We start from the raw sequence: 21,249 nt of genomic DNA, 5'->3' as shown, positions 1-21,249 counted from the left end.
ACAAGGGGTTTTTTGTGTCTAACACATGGAGAGATCCTGTAGCAGAAGCTTCCCTCTAAGAGGCAAAAGACGAGAAATTTGCATATGCATCAGTATGGTGAATGCAACATGTTAATCTTATTAATTATGAAAAAACCCCACTGAGGGAGCATTTACCCTGGGCTAGGAACTTTCTCTACATTATCTTAGTTAGTCTTTGCACAAAGAGGCTGCAAAGTTGGCTTTATTATTCCCATTTTACAGGTGAGTCAGTTTAGCCTAAGAGAACTTATTTTACTTGTCCAAAGGCATTCTCCCTGTTAAATGTGGCCCGCATGATGCCAGACCCAGTCTCCAGCCCCTTGGCAAAAGAGAAATCAAAAGAAAGACGCTTGGAATTCTGGATGACTGTCTCATTATCACCAGGATCTAACTCTATCAACGTCGCTCCCATTGCTAAAAGCAAAACCAGACAGGACGGGGCTGGCAGAATTTATCCTGCCGTTCCTACCCACCATGACCACCATCCCCAGCCTGGGGCCTGTAACAATCACAAAGAACTTCCCAGGCCCCATTTTCAACCTGGACTTCTTTACCACCTTGACAGAATTCCTTAGTGTGGCTTCAGGGGAGGAATGCAGTAAGAGTGTTTTCAGTCCTGAAGAAAGCATCACAGAGAGAAACCCACAGCTGCCCTTCCCTCTTTCCTTCTGCAAACACAAAAGGAATGGGGGCCAAGTATTTGTCGGATAACACAAAAATCCTTCTGTGTGAGATGTGTGTGCCTGTGAGTCAGTCTTTGGAAGCTGTGATCAAGTCCTAACCCTCCGAAACCCTATCCTCGTGTTCTTATCTTTGGTACTGAGGGTACCTCAAGGCTGGAGCTGGCTGAGAGGAGGCTCGAGGGCTGCCAGGATCTGGATCTGCGGCCTTCTGGACACAGCTGTTGGGGAGATTGGGCACTGTTCCCGAGGGGAATGTGTCATCACCCAACTGCCTGGCCACTTACGACAGGGGACGGGTGAGATTTAAACCTCAGAGGAGCCCATTCTCATGCGGTCTCCTTTCACTGAAGCCTCTTGCCTCTTTGTCCAGGAGCTCTGCCTGTCTTTAGTTTCTCCTCTGCTTTCTGTCTCCTTTGTCCCCCAGATGCTCTGTCTCAGAGCAGGCTGCCTGGTCATCCTACTGGGGAAAACTGCTCTGTGTCAGCACCCAGCCCCTGAATGTTTCTGACTCACAAGACACCTCAGAATGCTGGGAAGTGTCTGCGAGAGTCAAGGGGTGCTGCAGGCTGGGCGGTCAGAGCCCTGTGCCCCCCACCCATCCTTCCTGTCTAGGGTAGCTGAGCTAATTAATGTGACCAGAAAACAGTTGAGCTGCTAACAGGTGCCAAGAAAGTGTTGGGGGTCCAAGACAAACGACGCTTGGCTCATATCGTAAACAGCTTAGGTTTCGGTGTTGAAAATTACTTCAGTTTTACTTAAATCATCTTCTCTGCCATGCAGCCAATTTTGAGAATGGAGGCATGACAAAGCCACCCCATCTGCAATGAATATTCTCTCCGTCTTATTTGACCTGCGGTATGAGGCAGACATTGGCAGAGGGGGTGGGGTGGGGCGCATGGCAGGGGTGTTGTTCACAGCCTGTCCGAAGTGTCACAGAGCAAGGAGACAGACAGGGAACACGTGTGTGACAACGTTGGTTAGCCCAGGTAAGAAAGAGCAAAGTAATCAAGTTAAAACTGTATTTCACTTTCCTTCTCTGAAGAATGTGTTACTAAGTGAATTAATGTGTTGTTTCTTTTATCTGAAGAGGTGTGGTAACTCATATCTCCTGAAATGAGATTGGTCTGCTGTGTGTCAACAGAAGTAGATGACCTGGCATTATAGAAAAATGGTAAAGAAATTTTATAGCATTTTAGGAGAAAATTTGTACCTACGTATGTACTTTTTTAGTTACAGAGATAATGCTATTCATCGTGTGAAAAGGCAGCCCAGTTAGACACACTGGGGACTAAATCCTCATGCTGCCACTTGACCCAATTATGTTGCTTTATCTGAGACTCAACTTCTTGGGGCGCCTGGGTGGCTCAGTCGGTTCAGGTTCCGACTTCGGCTCAGGTCATGATCTCGCGGTCTGTGAGTTCGAGCCCCGCCTCAGGTTCTCTGCTGTTAACACAGAGCCAGCTTCGGATCCTCTGTCCCCATCTCTCTCTGTCCCTTCCCCACTTGGGGTCTCTCTCAAAATAAATAAATAAACTTAAAAAAAAATAAGACTCAATTTCTTCACTTGCCAAGTGAAGGCAATAATAATACCTACCTGGGAGGGGGGGCGGGAGGTTGTTAAAAGGAAACAATGAAATAACAAATATGTTAAGCCCTCGGCTCAGTGGTTGCTTTACAGTCAGTGTTCAGTAAATAAAACCTAATTCAGATAATATCTACCTCAGAAAATTGTAAAATGAAATATGCCGATGTGTTAAAAGGGACCTGCACATAGTAGGTATGGTAGATATTATTACTCTCCCTCTCCCTCCGTGGTGGTTGGATTTGCTAAAACATTAAATGTAAGATCATGCTCACATTTACTTTCTGTACTTTAGGTCATTTTATTGAATTAGCTTGTGGATTTTAGTATTCCATGTACCTACCACCTTTAAAACAATATATCTCCTGAAAAGACCAAATTCTGATTCACACACAAAAACAAGCAAATTCAACCACAAATTCCACACTCAGTCACCGTTTTGAGGGCTATGAGCGAGGATCATGTCTGGGCCCTCCCAGGCCCCAAGTCATCGGGTCAACTTCATACACGTCCGTCTGGTTCAGGGCCATAAACCAGAACCCCCTCGCTTACCCCCCCCCCCGCGCCCCCCCCCCCGGCCCCGCCTCCCCGCCTCCTCCAAGCCTCAGAAATCTCTTAGAGCAAAGAGTATGTCTACAGTCCTGGGTATGTGATTTATTGTAGTCCTCATGTATTCCAAGTCATGGGGATAGGAAGAAGGCATTAAATGCCAGGGTTTTAAAGACAGTGCCTCACAGAAATGACCATAAATAGCAGCTCAGGAGGCCACTTACATGAAGTTAGACCCGTTTAGGACTAGGGGCTATTACAGTGTGAGCTTATCATAACTTGATTCAAGTGCAATAAGCAAGAAGTGGAGAAGGTGACCAGTCAGTGTGAGAAAGCCAAGCGGAGATCAGATAACCACATTAAAAAGATTAAAATGTCCAGCCCGCTATAAATGCCTGCTAAAATCCTAAAAAGGAGTCTGGAGAGACCCATAAAATCATAACTAAGAAAGTAAGGGAGCCCTGAAGCTTTAACCAGATGTTCCTGTGATATGAATGACTATGTTAGTAAATTTTCATCCCAGCAATACAGCTTTGTATTGATCTTTTGCTTTTATTAGTCAGTGCTGCTATGAGATTAAATATTGTCTGGAAGGAAATACAGGCTTCCCTCTCTAGAAGTCTCTTCTCAGTAACCCAATGTTTGTTATCACAAAGTGCACGAGGGAGTTTATAATGAATTGCACAACAGAGCAGGGGCCTGGGTCTATAAAAAGAGTTATATAAGGGGTAGCCTTATAGAGAATAACCTTATTTGGGAAGCAAGCATTTTGTGCCGTAGTGAGTGGGAAACCTATGGAGAGCTGTCTGAAACAGAAATAGACACAAGTATTTATAACCAGGAGCACAATCGCAATATACAGTGCTAAACACTTAATCTACGGTTAGATTTTACTCCAGATCCGAGCTGAAGTCAGCAGAATTAAATCTTCAAGTGTATTTCAGCAGCCTTAAATCCTTCTGATACTGTTAGCGGTGGCAGGGTTCCAAAATGCATTCTGTTAATAAGACAGTAAAGTATAAAATCAAGTTATCTCCTTCAAGGAGAAAACACAGAGTAAAGGAAACGAGTCTTGTAAAATTACATTCCCAGCACTCTAGGCCCTTTCTACCTGAGTTCCTTTCAATTTATTCTTTTACTACCAGACCATTCTCCTTGACAAATAACAGAAAAAGAGAAATCATCTCCCACCTTTTTTTTTGAACTATGAAGGGAATAGTACCCCCGAAAAAAGGCTTAGGATGTTTCCTTCTTATCTTTACGGTCGGGGGGGTTAAGATTTTGCCATCGGCTTGTAACATGCAGTATGAAGTCTCCTTGGGCTAGCAAAAAGAATTCAGCAGCTGTTACCTTTTCTTTCTCACTTAACATAACTTTTGGTTTACCTGCAGCTAAAAGGAATTTATTCAGCACACACAGTGGTGTTGTTTAAGTCCCATGGCAACTGTTAGTTTTCCCAAGAGCAGCATCAAAAGCTTGTTAAACTTCAGGAAGGAAGGAAGGAAGGAAGGAAGGAAGGAAGGAAGGAAGGAAGGAATAAGGGAAGGAAGGAAGGGAAGAGGGAAAGAAGGAAGGAAAGAGGGAAGGAAGGAAGGAAGGAAGGAAGGAAGGAAGGAAGGAAGGAAGGAAGGAAGGGAGGGAGGAGGGAAGGAGGAAGGGAAGAGGGCAGGTACATCCATTACCAACACCTCTGAACTCATGACATTGACCTGAAGCTCTATACTTGCTCAAAATGAACAAAGTCAGAAAGAAGCCTAAAATTCCTTCTGGATGTCGGCTCTCACAGCCCAGATTTTGTGCACATCTGGAATGAGAGACCACCCACTGCTCTGAGATCCCTGCAGGGCACGTTGGGCGAGTTAAGTAATAAATTTTAACCTTAACTCTGAATTTCTTTGCTCTCATGAGTTTTAGTCAAGCTCCTTCTTGTTGCATCAATACGTATAACTGTTGGCAATTTCATGTTCTTTAGGCTATCTTTTTTTTTTTTTTTTTTTTTTTGCCTGTCCAGGAGTTAGAAAAAGATAGAAACTCCCTTGTGTTATGAAACTAATGTGATACAAGAAATTGAGCTGTAGCAATCCATTGGGCAGATACAAAAATACATGAAAGTATAGATTTATACTCCACTGGAAAACCATGTTATAGTTAGCTGAAAATTTAATACAGTATATTAATGTTTCCCCTCTAAGGTATCTCTTTATAGGTGATTTTGGTTTGGTTTCTTTATTCGTAGATGAAAATGTCTGGAAAATCTCTCTGTAATACCTGGATGTAATGTCCGTACATTTTGGGTAGCACATGCCTTCATATCTTAGGACAACGACATGCACACACATAAAACTTTATCACAGAGAATTATGAGATTAAATAAAACAAGAACATTAAACATAAATGTAATTGAACCTACAATTAGAAAAAAAAGACTTAGAAGTTCTTAAGAATTGTCTTGAGCTAAACAAGATATATAAATAATTTTAGAGACTTCTCTTGGATAATTGCCTGAAACGAAACCCAAAAAGCTTTCACTCCCCTCCCCTAATTTTACTGGATTCCATACAGACCCCTCCATTCTACTTATGACATGAGAGGTAACACTTATAGATCATAATTCACCCCCCACCACACTTTAGTCAATTTAATGAGAGTAGGAAGAGTCCATGGCTTTGTAAAGTTGATTTGAGAAGCATTCTAATCTAGATAGAATGGAAGAGATGCCATATTTACAGCGACCCAAACACAGATCACGGGTAATTTTGACAAATGGGGAAGCTTTTTGTTGTTGTTGTTCATTCCATTTGCTCCAGTTTAAGGAAATGTTCAAAATTCGGGTTGTCCGACCTAGTCAGCACCTACGGTTTCCAGTGTGTGGATGTTACTATATTGTATGAGCCACTCCGGTTCATGCTTCATGCCTTGCTTTTAAGGCTCAACTCCAAAAAGTCCTTCTAAATCCTGCTGGTTGAAGTTAATCCCTTCCCTCACCAAGCCTCCTGTCTGTGTCTACCTTGATTAAAGTTATTTCTGTAAGTGACTTCATGCCAACTTGTAGGCCTCCAAGACTCACTTCTCATCATTTCTTATATCCCCTTCAGTGCTGAGAATAGAGCCTTTCACATAAAATATCCCTCATAAATGTCCCCTGAACTGAATTGCCTTTTCTAAAAACTGGGAATTAAATCCACCCATAGGGAACGGTATGAAGATGAATGAGCAGAGGATGGAAACATATTCTAATGATGTCAGAGATCAAGCCAACACACCCAGTCCCAGACCCTTGGTAGGGTGTGTGTAAAACCATTAACTGCAAGAGGATTTAATGAGCACAGTGGGTGTTCTCACCCCCAGGTGGCCCCCGGAGAGAATGTTAGCACCAGGAGAAGGAGCAGGGAAAGGAAGAGAGGCTTCTGTAGATCCCAGTATGTCAAAGACGAGCTCCCTTCCTCTCCATTCCTCCAGTCTGCATATTTCAAAATGACAACAAGGAAACATATTACAGTTGACCCCAGGTGCCCCTGGCTGTGGGACTCCTGTCTCATCAGAGAAATGAAAATGGGACCCCTTTTTCCATGAACAAATCTAAGCCACATCAATATGTTCCATTCCCACTCAGAGCACTTTCTGCTGCTTATCTTTGTTCAATGACACTAAAATCCTGGCAGCTCAGCTCACTCCTCTGTTTCTCTGTGCCAGATCAAAGCGCTGGAAACTGTCTCCAGATGGGGAGAATTGGGATGCACGGAGACCCAGAACGGGGCTCAGTTGTTGCACTTTGATACTATCTTCTGATGCCTCCGTTATAACTTGCATCATTCTGCACTGGTCAAATGTTACCTTATCATTTTATCTCTTGATCTCACGATCGACTTGAGATCCTACCATCACCGTATTGCCCAATGGTACTGTTGCCTTCTCACCACCTGCCCAAAGAGAGAGGTTCTCAAACATTAGGAGATATTCTTCCAATTCAATCAGTCTAGAACTGTACCCAGGAATCTGCATTTTAATATATAGTCCATCCCAGGTGACTCATTGTACTTAGTTGATAAACAGTCCTATGAGTTAAGACAAAGCAAGTTGAAACTGGATTGTTTTCTACCCAGGTTTGGGGACAGGGATTGGTAATAAATGTGGGGGAGGGGGCGGGGGAGTGGGAATTAGAAGAAACAGTTCCCTTATTTTTTACATTTGAGGAAAGAACACCAGAATATAATAATATAATTAAATTCAATTTAACAAATAAACACCTATTTCTTCATCAAAAGCACTAGGCTAGTAACTGGAGATTCGGAAATTGGAACTTGGGTCCCTATGCTCAAATTGCAAACACAGTCCAGAAAGAATTATCACTCTGGATCAGACAATGGATCATTCAGTTAGTTCCAGTCTCTGTCTCAAAAAAGTACAAAAAGGAACTTTAGGTAGAAGGTCATAGTTTGTCCTTGATGTCAACCTTCTGATAAGTATCTTATGTTTCCTCACTAAGCTTAGGGGTTGATTGTCTGTGCAGGTACCACTGGTAACAGGACCCAAAGGCACGCCAAAACCATCCAGCCCTGTCTCCCCATGCCATGGATGAGGAAACTGAGCCCCAAAAGGTTAAGGGACTTGTGAAAGATTCTTGGTTACTTTGGTGCAGAGCTTGCACAGAGGTGACCTTGACAGGGGTAACCTTGATGCAGCGTGTGCTCTCAGAGCCAAAGATTGCCTGAAATAAACGAGAACCATGGCGCAAGGTCCTTTCCAGCTCTGACGTGCTATCATTTTCTGTTTTTATTATATGCTCATTTTTTTTTCTGTTTATTGCTTTAAGAACTAACCCTACTCGGGGCGCCTGGGTGGCACAGTCGGTTAAGCGTCCGACTTCAGCCAGGTCACGATCTCGCGGTCCGGGAGTTCGAGCCCCGCGTCGGGCTCTGGGCTGATGGCTCAGAGCCTGGAGCCTGTTTCCGATTCTGTGTCTCCCTCTCTCTCTGCCCCTCGCCCATTCATGCTCTGTCTCTCTCTGTCCCAAAAATAAATAAACGTTGGAAAAAAAAAAAAAAAGAACTAACCCTACTCAAGACTATTTTCTTTAGCTAGCTTAAAAAGAAAAAAAATATTTTTTATTTTTTTTCTTTTTAAGCTAGCTAAAGAAAATAGTCTTGAGGGGCGCCTGGGTGGCTCAGTCGGTTGGGCGTCCGACTTCAGCCGGGTCGCGATCTCGCGGTCCGTGAGTTCGAGCCCCGCGTCGGGCTCTGGGCTGATGGCTCGGAGCCTGGAGCCTGCTTCCGATTCTGTGTCTCCCTCTCTCTCTGCCCCTCCCCCGTTCATGCTCTGTCTCTCTCTGTCTCAAAAATAAATAAATGTTAAAAAAAAAAATTTTTTTAAATAAAAAAAAGAAAAAAAAAAAAAAGAAAAAAAATATTTTATTTAATAAACAAATATGTGGCCAATGTAATGGCGAGGAGACAATCAGCATTTATCTTTACAATTTCTGTCCACTGCTTTTCTCACTTTACCATATGGCTTGGAGAAAGGCTTTTCATAAGACCATTCATCCATTTACTCATCCATCCATTCATTCTATAGATATTTAGTGAGTGCCCACCACATGCCAGGTGCTCTACACTGAGGATGCAAGGTTGGGGATGATTCTCTGTGCTCACAACCTTATAATCTAAGGGTATTGGGGTCCAAAAACAGCTTACATAAAGCCAATTTTCTTTGATTTTTGTCATCAATACAGCTCTTAGGAGTGTAAAGGGAAATCCTTTCATTGTTTTCTGGCATGATTTTCAGATTTAGGTGATATATCTTCCTAGCATTTTGTTCCGCTGTCTGATAAATCTGCATCTTTTTTTGTCAGTCTTCTTGAGACCTCACCACCACTGTTTCTTTCCAGAGAGGAGGCAACAAGTTGTACAAAGTGTTTTAGGAATGGATGCTCCGTGACTTTGGTACAAAGTGGGGTAAAGTTTTTATTTATTTTTTGTTTTTCCCCCAACTTCCCTTAAGGCAATGGGCTTTGGACCTGCAGCAACTTTTTAGAACCATGACTCTCAGATTCAATTCTTGTTGCCAGAAGACCCAACAGATGATTATCACGGGAAGAGTCTGGATTTCTTTTTCTCTATGAGCCTCACCTTTCATTGTCATGCATGAAAGCGCACACACTCTGTCCATTCACACAGCCTCTCAAGATGGTTATAGAGTTTATCCTTCTTTAGTTGACATTTTAGAAACAGAAGACCTTAGTTATAATTTCTAAGTTAGAAAATTTCACCAAGGACTCCCCTGCCCCCAATTAGCCTGGTTAAATTACAAGAGACAATGAAGGGGCAGTTTTGACCACTGATCCTCCTGACGCTCAGCCTTGTCTGGACCAGCCACTCCCCTTAGCAGCTGACTTTATTAATGAGCTCATCCTCTGGCTTAACTCCTGAGCCAAGGCAAATCCAAGGTAGCAAATTGCATTTTACAGCTATAAAACCTAAAACTTTACACCAGAGGAGTCACAGTATGCTGAAAGAAGTCACGTTTGTATTATAAGTAAATTGTCAGAAGCTCAGAAAAACAAATGCCCGGGCCCACAATGCACCATGTCTTGCCACCTTGTAGGACACTAAATTATTTTGCCCATTTGTATATACTACTTAGTAGCTCCCAAAAAGTACCTAATCTTTCACCCAAATAAAGGATTAACTTTTTTCTTTTAACTTTTTTTAATGTTTATTCATTTTGGAGAGAGAAAGAGAGAGAGGAGGAGCAGAGAGAGAGAGGGAGGTGCAGAATCTGAAGCAGGCTCCAGGCTCTGAGCTGTCAGCACAGAGCCGGACGTGGGGCTCGAACCCACAAACCGCGAGATCATGACCTGAGCCGAAGTCGAACACCCAACTGACTGAGCCACCCAGGGGCCCCAGGGATTAACTTTTTTAAAGAATAGAGACTATATATCTTATATTCTCTCAAAAAAAAAAAACCCTCACTAATATATACTTTTTGGACACGGTGGATGTATGATAAATGAAATTTGACTGATGAGCCATTTTGCCCTTAAATTCTAATAGCATCAATCGTTCATTTAATTGTTGAGTGACTATCATGAACCTAATTTTAGACTATGCGTTATGAGGTAATAGCAGATGTACTTGACATAGCCCTGTGCTCAAAAATTTTGCACCCTTACTGAAAAGGATAACACACATGAACTAATTGGAATGGTAGATCTAGAAGGACCTTAAAGTCTCTCTAGTCCAGTTTCCTTGTAGTAGATGTCCCTAGATGTCTCTGCTGCTCACAAATATTTTTGACTCTGCTTTCTTCTGAGTACCTGGGACAATTGGAATTCTCAATCCCTTGAATTTTAGGTAGGCTGTGGGACTTTCTTTGGCAAAAATTGCAAGTGAGGGTATGTGTGTTACATGTTGATGGAAGCATTTAAGAGCTGGGACGCAAGATGCTATTTCCCTTCTTTTTCTGATGTAGCAATGTGGAGATTTCATAGCTGTGAGTCTATTCAGCCTGCTGTAACAAAATCTGACAGACTAGGTGACTCATATACAATAGAAATTTATTTCTCCTAGTTCTGGAGGCTGGAAGTCCAAGGTCAGGGTGCCAGCACAGTTGGATGAGGGCCCTCTTCCAGGTCACAGACTTCTTATTGTATCCTTGTATGAGGAAAGGGGCAATCTAGCTCTCTGGAGTCTCTCTTATAAAGGCACTAATCCCATTCATGAGGGTGGAGCCTCATCACCTACCAAAGGGCTTGCCTCCTAATCACCTGGGGCATTAGGTTTTCAACACACCAGTTCTGGGGTTCTTTTGGTGGGGAAGGGCTAAGGAAGGGATGGATGCAAACATTCAGACCATAGTAATGGTGAAAAGGCAGGAAGCCTGGATTCCTGGAGTGTGGAACATGGAGCACAGCTGCTCTCAACCCCTCCAGGAGCCTTTGCATGAGCCAGAAAGTCAATTTTTATCATATTAGGCCTTGAGATTTTCAGCTTATTTGTTACCACAGTATAACCTAGCCCATCCTGACTAATCCCACCCTTTTATAGATGGGACAATTGAAATGTTATGGAATTGAACACTTTTGAACATAATAGAACATAATTGAAGTGAGGTATGGAACCTCAGTGCATTAAGAGTTCAGGATAACCATGGACTGAGTTATCTTCATGAAGGACATCTAATTTGAGCTTCTCTTTGTAGGACATGTATAATTAATTTTGGAGAAGTGGTTGTGGCCTGGGCAGGAGTGTAGGGTGGCAGTGATGAGATAGTACAGGTCAGGAGGAAAAGACAGGGAGAAAATGAGTACTGAATTATACCAACAGTATAATTATACAAATTATACCAACATTAAGTCATATCTTAATACACATAACTGTTGGTGCTAAGCACTTTATTTGCATTATCAAATTTAAGTCTCACAACCATCCCTATGGAAATGATGATGATGATGATGATGATGATAAATATCTCAACCTTCCCTATGAGATAGCAATGATTACAATTTCTATTTCTTTAAAAAGTAAGCCAAAGCTTAAACAAGTTCACTCTAAATATCTGCAACTACCTTATTGGTAAAATCCCTCCCATCTTCTTCCCTGATTGAGCAGAAGAGGTGTCTCCTTTCTTCTGAAGAGTCCTGTCTACTTCACAGTGAATCCCACCTCCTCCTTTTTTCTGGGTTGTTGTCTTAATGGTGTCTCTTAATTTTTCATTATTTTTAACTGCCCTAGTTCTACTGGTCCATCCCTTTCCCTTAAAAAAAATAGGCAAATGACTAACATTTTAAAGTAAAAAAATTTTTTAAATATAAAACCAAAATAACTACATTCTGATTTGCCTTCAAGTTATCACACTCTGTCTTCACCTCCTTCACCCATCACAGAACCTTCTGTGGATGAGTCACCACTGACTTTCTGGTTGCCAGATTCAATGGATGCAATGAGCCCTGATCTTACAGGGCCTATTGATGGGGAAAACCTGGGCTTCAGAGGTTCTATTCTCTTCTGGATTCTTCTTACTCCTTTACTATTCTTTTTTAAATCCATGTTAAAGATTCCTCTTTCTCCACTGGCCCTTTAAAAGATAGTCCCATAAGGGCACCTGGGTGGCTCAGTCAGTTGAGCTTCCAGCTCTTGATTTTGGCTCAGGTCATGATCCCAAGGTCATGGGATTGAGCCCCACATAAGGCTCTGCTTGGGATTCTCTCCCTCCCTCTGCCTCTCTCCCCAGCTTGCATACTCTCTCACACGCATGCTCTCTCTGTAAAAAAAAAAAAAAAGATGGTACCATATTTGTATCCTTAGTCCTTATTCTTGTCACTCTTCATGGGCTGTGAGGACAACCTCATCTACTCTTATGGCTTAATTACATGTTAATATGCTACATTCCCCCAGCCAGATCTAAAGCTCCAGTGAAGCTCTCTCTCAGGGACTTCATAAATATGTATTTTGCCTCTTTATTCATATATCACCAAAGCCTCTTGAAATACATAGGTAAACACATGCACACACACACACACACACACACACATACAAAACAGGGAACCACATTCCTTGCCACCCCAAACCTTTTTCTCCTGAATTCCTTATCTTCATAAATGACCCCATCAACTACCCACTCCCTCAAGCTACAAGTCTTCAAGTCTATTTCCTCTTTTTTCACTATAATTTGATTCCACAGCTTGAATCTACCATCTAAATAGCTCTCAATTTCTACGTCCTTTTTTTTTTTTTTTTTTTGGCCGTCCCTGGTATGTGTTTAATTTAAGGCCTTGTCGCCTTCATCTTCACTAGATCACCTCTTTAATCCCTCAAAACCATTCTTCACGCTTCATTCAGAGAATTGTTTTTAAAGTTCCAATATAGTCACAGCATTCTCTACATTGTTCTAAGGTGCTTCATCAAATTCCAGATAAAATCTAAACACCTTAGTGGATACACACAATCTTTCATGACCTGATCTATGCTCAGGTTTCCAGCCTATTCCAGTGCTTTCTTCACACTTAACCTGCTGAGTCAAGCCAAAGAGGTGGTAGCATGGGAAAGTCTCTCTTGCCTTCATGGTGTGGCCTCCTCTACTCCACTCTTACCCTTTACTCCTCCAAGTGGCTTCCCCTGGAATTTTTCACCTGACTTCAAGTCCCAGTTCAAGAGTCCCCTCTCTGGTGCTCCCACATCCATACCCTACTGTAAGCATGCGTGTCTGATGGTTCTATCATAGTATACACAGTGATCATGTGCATGAACATTTCCCAACTGAAAGTACAAGGTTACTGGGTGTAGAGTCTATGTCATGGCCTTCTTTGATTCCTGTGCCTAAAACAGTGACTAAGAACAATAGATGCTCAGTAAATATTGTTAAATAAGTGAATTGGTGATAGACTACATGAAATAGAATACAAATTACTTGCAAAATAATACATTAAAACATACTGAAGGGGTGCCTCGGGTGGCTCAGTTGGTTAAGCAACCAAATCTTGACTTCAGCTCAGGTCACAATTTCACGGTTCATGAGACTGAGCTCTGCATTGGGCTCTGTGGTGACAGTGTGGAGGTTGCTTGTGATTCTCTCTCCCTCTCTCTCTGTGCCTCCTTGCTCTCTCTCTCTCTCTCTCAAAATAAATAAATAAACATTTTAACAAATACTAAAAATTATATCAAAATTTAGTTATATTACATGAGAAATTATTGAAACTTTGGTTTGTATATCCTTCTACAAATTAAGGGGGAATCCTGTTTTTACGTAGTCATCACATAACTTGGTTCCGTTCCTCCTCTCAAATTTATTTAGAAGACCACCAGTCTACCTGCATTTCACAATAAAGATAGCATTAGGTCTTTGAAATAATCCACAAAAATAAAGTCAACATGTGTCATCAAGATTTGTAGAATGCCTACTCTTGGTTCAGAGCCCCACAGCTAGGAAAGAAACACATGGCGAACAAATGGACTTTCTATTTTCTTTTTTCCTTATTTTTTTACTTTGCTTGCCTCATTTGTAGCACAGAAGTTGCTTCTGAACCACAGGTGGGTATAAAGACAGCTTGATCTTTGAGGATCACTGGTGTGTCTAAAAGGTAAGCTCCATAATTCAACCTGTTTTCTAGAGGAGTGGAAGACACCAAGTCATTTAGTGAGTGCCCTGATGAAATTAAGAGGGCTAGATGTTCTTCTGTTTGATAAGGATACATAAGACTGGAGACTATATTTTGATTTTGTGTGTGTGTGATAGTACTGTAAATTCTCTTTTTTCATTTTCTCAATCTCATTAACTTCATTCTCGGTTGCTTCATTATTTTCACAACTGTCTTCTGTAGCTGCATTTTTTTTTCTAGCCAACTAATCTGTCAGCTGTTACAGTATTTTTTAATTATATTTTTCCAATATTTCTTTCCTTGTCATCATTTATTTTTAATTTACATGCATATATTATCTTTATGATGAAGTACAAGAACAGCTGCATTTTATACACAGTGTATAGTTACCAAACTTTTTATAGGGTCTTTGCCTCTTGTGTCTCACTGTGAAATCCCAATTCTTCTGTTCTTCCCAGAGAAGAGGCCGTCTTCTCTTTATGCAGAGACGAGGCCATTTGGAGGAATTTGGACCCGTGTTGGTAGGCTCTGAAGTTTGGATCTCAGTCAGTGATCACCAGATTATCTGGTTCTGGTTTTGAGACTTTGTGCTTTAAATTGCCATTCTTAGCAGCAGGGTACTTTCACAAAGCATTCACAAGGGGAGCTTAGGAAAAAAGGGAAGGGAAGGGAAGGGAAGGGAAGGGAAGGGAAGGGAAGGGAAGGGAAGGGAGGGGAGGGGAGGGGAGGGGAAGGGAAGGGAAGGGAAGGGAAGGGAAGGGAAGGGAAGGGAAGGGAAGGGAAGGGAGGGGAGGGGAGGGAAGGGAGGGGAGGGGAGGGGAGGGGAGGGGAGGGGAGGGGAGGGGAAGGGAGGGGAAGGGAGGGGAAGGGAGGGGAAGGGAGGGGAAGGGAGGGGAAGGGAGGGGAAGGGAAGGGAAGGGAAGGGAAGGGAAGGGAAGGGAAGGGAAGGGAAGGGAAGGGAAGGGAAGGGAAGGGAAGGGAAGAAAAACCTTTCTTCAAGGTCATAACTACAACAAACCAATCCCCTAGTGTCAAGTGCTATGATACATGACGAATACCCCAGTCAAAGGGAATCATTATAAAGAGTGGAGCAGGGATCTAGAAAAAGTTGAGCCATAGAGAGAGTGAGATGGAGGGTAACCCAGTCATCTACACTAGGTCTCTGATTGAATGTTGAAGAACATGAGCCTCCAAGTGCTCATGTTCTTTGTGATTCTTTGGGTTAAGTATTATTGTGATTCTAGTTCAAGGCATGGATGTTCTGTAACTCCATTCCAGGGGACAGAAAAGAGCAAAATAAGGATAATAATACCATATAACATTTATGGAGTGTTTACTATGTGCCAAACATCATTCTAAATACCTTAAATATATTCTGTACCATTTAACTTCATGACAAATCTATGAAGCAAGTACTTTATTATTTCCATTTTAAAAGTGAGAAAATCAAGGGGCACCTGGGTGGCTCAATTGATTAAGCGGCCAACTTCAGCTCAGGTCATGATCTCGTGGTGAGTTCGAGCCCCGTGTCAGGCTCTGCACTGACAGCTCAGAGCCTGGAGCCTGCTTCAGATTCTGTGTCTTCCTCACTCTCTGCCCCTCCCCCACCTCACACTCAGTCTTTCTCTGTCTCTCAAAAATAAATAAATGCTAAAAAAAATTTTTTTTTTAATGAGAAAGTCAAGGACGGAGGATAAAGCAATTTGACCAAATTCACACAGGCGTTAATAGGTGATGGATTTAGGGGCTTTCTTACCCCCAAAGTCCTTGATCTCAGGTACCACACTGACTGGGAAAATATACAATTAAGAGAAATAGTGGAAGAATGGCTCCTTCTCTTTCCCTTAATTCTTTACCACAAAAGCACCCCAATCTTTGGTCTTCTTCTCTTCTTTACTTATGCTCAGATCTTTTTTGGGCTCAGTCTTACAGCTTTGAATTAAATCTATATGTTGACAATCTCTCAAATTTATATCTTTCATTCAAATCTCTCTCATGAATCCCAAACTCATATATCCAATTGCCTTCTTGACATCTCCACTTTGATGCCACATAGATATCTCAGACTTAACATCCCCAAACTGAACAAGTCTTTCCCCACATTTAAAGTTCTTCCACAGCCTTCCACTTCATTAATGGCACTTCCATTATTCCAGCTGTTCAGGCCAAACCCCTGAGTCTTTCTTGATATATTCTTTTACCCCAATCCAATCTGTCAGCAAATTCTGTTAGTTCTCTCTTCAAATTTTTTTTTCAGCATCTGACTCCTTCTCCATCCCTATGAAACCTGCCTGGTCCTGATCACCATTCTGTCTCACCTGAATTATCGTAATGATCTCATAATTGGTTTCTTTGCTTCCAATCCCATTCATTTACAGTTTATTCTATACAGAGAAGTCAGAGTGATTCTTGTAAAATGTAAGTCAGATCATGGCCATCCTCTATTGAAAAGTTGAAGTGGCTCCAAATTTCACCTGGAATAAAAGCCTAAGTTTTATAATGACCTATAGAACCCTGTGGTTCCGACTCTCCCTCAAAAATGTCTTCAGAGGAAAAGATACTTTCCCCTCCCCTTCCTTCTCTTCTTTTCCTCCTCTCATTCTTCTTATTTTCCTTGTCCTCCTCTGCTTCATTCTCATCTTCATCTTATTTTATTGTTGACTTACTTCATAACACAAGTTCTAGAACAAAATGCAATTCAGTCCTTGGCAATGTCTGGTGAATGAAACTGGGGTTCTCTCTTTGACCAAACAACTTTCCACTCCTCCATGAAGACAAGAGATGTGGAACTCATCCTTGACTCCCCGTCCATCATTCGTTACATTCAATTAGTCCCAAGACCATAGACACAGCTCTCAACTCTATTTCTTCCTTTCCATCTCCACTGCTGCTCCCTGAGTGCAAGCTCTCTTTATCTCTACCTATATCCCTTCAACAATCCCCTAAGAGGTTTCCCTTTCATTGGCCTTTGCCTCCATCTACTCTGCATCTTACAGCAAACATTGTATTGGTAAAAGGTAAATTGGACATCATTTCTTGGCTTAAAGATCTCTGTTGCTTTTCTTTTATTCATAGCTTTAGTTTTTAACCTTTTTGGATCAAATGTCCTTGGAAGTCTGACAATATATATGAACTTCTCAGAAAAGTACAAATACCAAAGTTTACATTAAATTTCAGGTGACTCACAGATGCTCTGAAACTATCCAAGGAAGTATTCAGCTCCCAGGGATTCTATGTGAATGAACCTTAGGCCATAGGAGAGTCCACCAAAGTTTTTCAATCTCTGGCGCATAACCACCAGTAGCCTCATATCTCACTACTACCTTTATTCTTCCAGACCTACCTCAAGGGAAATATTTCCTATTCTCCTGAGGAACTTAATCTTTCCTCTTCTCTGTATCCAAAGAATATATGGCAATTATCACGTTAATTTTAAGTATTCTAAACATTTTCTCTCCCTAGAAATTTCAGTTCTTTGAGGAGAGGGATATCTGAGTTTTGATTTATGTCCCAGTCCTACCACAGACCCCAGGACACAGTTGATATTCAGTAAATATTACTCAGTGACTACATCAAAAGTTTTTTTTTTAAGGAGAAATATATTACAGAGTATGCTTTGCGACCAATTCATCTGCTCATCGGATCTTTAAGTCTGTTTTTGCACAGTCTCTTCACTCTGGTCCTTAGCTTGGAACAGTGTTGCTCATGCAATGGTCCATGGAATCAGAAGCGCTTGGGTACTTACTTCTTCAAGGTGCAGGTTTTGGAACCCACTGCACACCTACTAAATAATACTTTTAGAAGGCAGCAAGGTATCCTGGTATCCTCAGCATTTTAAAACTTTCCTGGGGGAATGATGTGTGCACTCAGATTTGAGAGCCATGGACCTAGAACTCACTTCCATTCTCTTTCTATTGCATGTGTATGGATCTGGGTTTCTTCCTTCTCCTCTTGACACTCTTTTGTTAACACCGTACCTTAAATTCACCAGGGCTAGTGAATACATTTACTTTGTTTGTTTCCATAAGCAGGAATAAGGTTAAGAGGAGGAGGTTGGAGCCAGAAAAATCTGGGCTTAAATCTCCCTTCTGTCACTTACTTGCCATGTGAGATGACTTATACTCTCTAAACCTCATTTTCTTTAACTGTAAAGTTAGTTAACAATACTCACCCCATATGATTGCTGTGGAAAGTTAATGGAGTAATATATGTAAATTACTTATTTAGCACAGTTCATAACCCAGGCAAAGTGCTCAATAAATGGTAGTTATTACTAATAATAGTAATAATAAACAACCCTGAAATTTGTCATTTTCCCAATGAGTTATCTAAAAAGATATGAAACATATATACATGTTTGCATATATGTATGTATATGTAAGAGGAATAATACCAAGTTAATAGGATAATATATAGTAACATAACTATAATAATATATATATTCACACAAGAGTTTTCTATTAGTAGATAATTTGCCTCTCCTTATTTACCTGTTCAATTTGTCCTGTCATCTGACTCCCATCTGTCTGTCTAGCATTTTGATGATCAGCCTTAGCTTTGATGTGGAGATAGTTGAAGATCAAATCTTATTCAGCACTTAGAAAATCACTTCCTTCTATTAGGTAAATTTTAAGTACTTAGATAAATCACCATGAACACTAATTTTGAAAACTGTGTTTGATCAGGGGTACAGTTTTGGTTGATAGCTCTGCTATTCCCAAAGGAATCTTAACAAAACATTTTCAAAGAGAAACACTCTGAAGGGAGAAAAGTTTATGGGGGGAGGCAAACTTGGGGGAACAATCTTGCTTAATAAAAATTCTTCATGAGGCTTCTCATTCATTAGACAAGTCTGTGAACTGTGAGTCGTGTCAGTGGAGCCTCTTTATCAACTACCACCAAACAGAGATTCTCAAAGATCTCTTCAGTAATGTGGGGGAAAAATGGTTCAAGGAGATTCTGAAAGATTTTTCTATGGCAAAAAAAAAAAAAGTAAAGCAGTATAAATTTGATTTAAGTCAGACTTCCCTCTCCTGAACGAAAATTTGTCATGATCACAGCCACCCTGATGTCATCTAGAATTTCTCCATCGTTAGAAATCTCTAAGTAAGAGTGAAGCGGTAACGTGAGTTCCCATTTTTTAGTTTGAAGATTTCAGCAGGGATTCCATCAGCGCCTGAACTGTTGCTGTATCTACCTGATGGCTTTCAGGGGATTGAATTGAATAGCACAAAGAACTCTGGTGCTTGGAACGTTTCAAGTGAGCCTCTGAAATGCAGTAGTCTCCATCTTTAGTTCTTAATATGCTGGATCATAAAAGTCTTTACTAGAATGGGGGTGGGTTAGGAAAGGGGAGGAAAATAAGATGTGCAGTGAGAGTTTGCAGGGACAGGGGCATTTGTTAGCCTTGAGACACGGTTTCCAGAGGGCGCTGTAAACAGTAGGGAGCAGTGGGAGGTTGCCTGTGGAGCAAGAAGCACTGCCCAGTGCGGGGATGAGATTGGAGGAGAAAACAGCTGCCACAGGACTGACAATCATGTATCTTCTGAGATGGCTTCACCAGAGCCTCTTGTCAGCTTTTTCTTTACTGATGAGCCCTCTCATGCTTTCATTTCCTTCCCTCTCCAGCTCAGATTCCACAATATATCACTTCAGTCTCTCTCCTCCTGGTATCCTCAACCTCTTCATCCCGTTGTCCTTTTATAACCATCCATCTGGCTAAATCCTGGAAAATTCGATTTGCCTTTCCCCGGGCACGTGCCCAGGATTGTAACCATGACCAGGCCGTCTGGGGTCACTATAAACCCATGTGACGTGAAGTCAGAGAGGCCAAGCAATCATAATTTTTTCTTACTCGCTGCTCTGTTCCGTCTTGCATAGCAGTTTTGTCAAACCTTCCAAATCTTTAAACCTGTGTCCTCTCAGCTTCTCTTAACACTCTTAGCAAAGAATCACCTACTTTACTGGCAATAAGGACAATGTTGGATGGGAACACCTCGCTTTCTGGTCCCAATCCCACAAAGGGAGTCACAATCCACCCCTTGCCTCTTGCCTCCGCGCACTTGGAAAGGAGAGTTCTGGATCCAATGACTTCTGTCAGTTTTCTTTTCTCTGTCTTATCTCTTCAACTTCTCCTTCTCATGGTTCTTTTGGCTCAGCAAAAATTGCTCCCATCTTAACCTTAAATGCCCTTCCCTGCCCCTTTCTTTCAACCAAGCATCTTGAAAAAGATGTTTGCATTCACTGTCTTTACCTCCTTGCCTTCCCCTCCCACCAGACCACTAAGTGGCTTCTGTCCCTTTCTAGTCATTAATTCTAAGAGCCATTTTTCAATTGTTATATCATTTGAACTAGTTATTTTTTTTTCCCCTGGCCATGAAATTATTCATAGTTTGCTCCTAACATACAGCCCTGATCTTCCCACTTTCCTTTCCAGGCTCCTCTTCCACTGTCCATCTCTTAAAGTGTCAGTTTTTGGTTCAATTTAAAGGTGTTAGGTATTAGCATTTGTGTCAATTGTTGTTCATGATCTCTGGTGTTATTGGTATTTATCTAAATTATTTGTGAGAGGTATTTTAAATTTTGAACTTATCAAAACTTCATGGGATTTGTCATAAGCATTGAAAATATTCCAAAATTTTTACTTGTTTTTTCAATTGTAAAGAAAAGTTTAGTTTTATGTAGTAAAATCTGTTGATCTCTTCCTTTACAGTTTGTTTTTAATGCCATACTTAGAAAGTCCTCGTCTTCACTAATATTAAATATTGATCTCTTTTTTATGATTATTTAAAATTTTTTTAAATGTTTATTTTTTGACAGAGAGAGCACAAGCGGGGGAGGGGCAGAGAGACGGGGTAGGGGGGAACAGAGGATCCAAAATGGTGTTGGAGCTGACAGCAGAGAGCCCAATTCCCCAGGCTGGAATTCATGAACTGTGAGGTCATGATCTGAGTCGAAGTTGGAAACCTAACCGACTGAGCCACCCAGGGGCCCTTTTTAATTTTTTTTTAATGTTTACTTATTTTTGAGAGAGAGAGAGCATAAGTGTGATGGGGAGGGGCAGAGAGAGAGGGAGACAGAGAATCCGAAGCAGGCTCTGTACAGTCAGAGCAAAGACGGATGAACCGTGAGGTCATGACCTGACCGGAAGTTGGACACTCAACCAACTGAGACATCCAGGTGCCCTAAGATTATTATTATTATTTTTTGTAAAGAAGATTTAGGTTCACAGCAAAATTGAGAGGAAGGTGCAGAGATTTCTACCACACATGCATAGCCTCCCTGCCTATTGACCTCCCCACCAGAGTGGTACATTTTTACAA

This window comes from Lynx canadensis, chromosome D3 (assembly GCF_007474595.2).
Source record: "Lynx canadensis isolate LIC74 chromosome D3, mLynCan4.pri.v2, whole genome shotgun sequence".
Taxonomy (NCBI): domain Eukaryota; kingdom Metazoa; phylum Chordata; class Mammalia; order Carnivora; family Felidae; genus Lynx; species Lynx canadensis.
Note: the sequence above shows the minus strand (reverse complement) of the source record.